We start from the raw sequence: 1,940 nt of genomic DNA, 5'->3' as shown, positions 1-1,940 counted from the left end.
AGCAAGCAGGAGTGGGGGAGGGCCAGAGAGACAGAATCCCAAGTGGGCTCTATGCTGTCAGCACAGCTCTGTGCTGACTCACAAACTGTGAGATCAAGAGCTCAGCCAAAGTTAAACGTTGAACCGTCTGAGCCACCCAGGAGCCCCAAGTGTAGTGAGTGGATTTAATTTAAGATATTTCTTCTCAAATTTCAAGTATATAATACATTACTGTTAACCATCTTTACCAAGCTATACTTTCAATTTCTAGAATTCATCATATTGCATAAGTGAAACTTTCTACACTTTAACAAACATCATTCATTCCCCTCCATCAAGCCCCACTCTAGTCTGTATTTCTATGAGTTTGATTATTTTAGGTTCCACATGTGAGATCATGCAGTATTTCTTTTTTTGTGTCTTATGTATTTCATTTAGCACAGTGTCCTCCACCATTCATGTTATCGAAAACTGACAGAATTTTTTAAGTATGAATAATAATCCATTGTGTGTATTATAATATATTATATGTATTATAATATATATAGAAACACACACACGGAGGCATTTATCTATCAAACTATCCACCTATCCATAAAACATTTTCTTTCTTCATTCATCTGTCAAATGTCCTTCCATAAATTGGCTACTGTGAGTAATGCTGCAGTGAACATGAGCATACATACTTATCTCGGCAATCCTGACATCGGATCCTTTCGATGTACCCAGAAACTGGATTTCTGGATCACATGGTAATTCTATTCTTAATTACTTGAGGAACTGCCATACTCTTTTCTATCATGGCTGGACTCATTTTTATTCCCACCAGAATTGTTCAAAGATTCCTTTACTCCATATCCTCACCAACATGTTTTATCCATTGTCCTTTTTATGATAGCCATTCCAAGATAATATCTTATTGTGGTTTTAATTTGCATTTTCCTAATAATTAGTGATACTGAGCACTTTTTCATATACCGTAGTCAATTAAATGTCTTTTTTTTTTTTTTTGAGAAGTTTCTATTTAGTGTCCTTTGGCCATCTGTTAACTATTTGTATTTTGGTACTGAGTGCATATGAATTCATGTATGTTGTATGCTAACCCTTTATTGGATATAAGGCTTCAAAATATTTTTTTCCATTTTATAGGTTTTCTTTTCATTTTATTATTTCCTTTGCAGTATAGTAGCTTTTTAGCTTGAAGTACTCCCACTTGTTTATTTTTTCTTTTGTTGTCTATGCTTTGGGTCTCATATCCAAACAATGATTGTCAAGATCAATGTCAAAGTTTTCATTTTTTGTTTTGTTATTTTTCTGGGGATTCTGCAGTTTCAGGTCTTAAATTCATGTCTTTCATACATTGTGAGTTGATTTTGGAGTATGCTATGATAGTGGTCCCATTCCATCTTTTGCAAGTAGATAGCAGTTTTACTAACAGCATTTGTTGAAAAGCATCCTTTCCTCATTGTCTGTTCTTGGTACCTTTGTCAAGGATCAACTGACTAGAAATATGTGGGTTTATTTCTGTGGGTTTATATATTATATACATATATGTCTATATAATGCTCGTATCATACTATCTTGATTACTATAGCTTTGTAATGTAATTTGAAGTCAGGAAGTGTAATTCTTCCAGCTTTTTCTTCTCAAAGTTGCTTTGTTTATACAAGAGTTTTGGGGGTTCTATTTACATTTTAGGATTACTTTTTCTATGTTTGTAGAAATTATCATGGGATTTCAAAAGGGATAAATTAAATTTGCTGACCACTTTTAGTAGTATGTATATTTTATTTTTTTAATATTTTGTTAATGTTTATTTATTTTTGAGAGACAGAGTGTGAGCAAGGGAAGAGCAGAGAGAGAAGGAGACACAGAATCTGAAGCAGGCTCCAGGCTTTGAGCTGTCAGCACAGAGCCCATTGCGGGGCTCCAACCCACTAATGTGAGATCATGATCTGAGC

This window comes from Suricata suricatta, chromosome 3 (assembly GCF_006229205.1).
Source record: "Suricata suricatta isolate VVHF042 chromosome 3, meerkat_22Aug2017_6uvM2_HiC, whole genome shotgun sequence".
In the NCBI taxonomy this organism is placed as follows: Eukaryota; Metazoa; Chordata; class Mammalia; order Carnivora; family Herpestidae; genus Suricata; species Suricata suricatta.
This window is presented reverse-complemented; position numbering follows the sequence as displayed.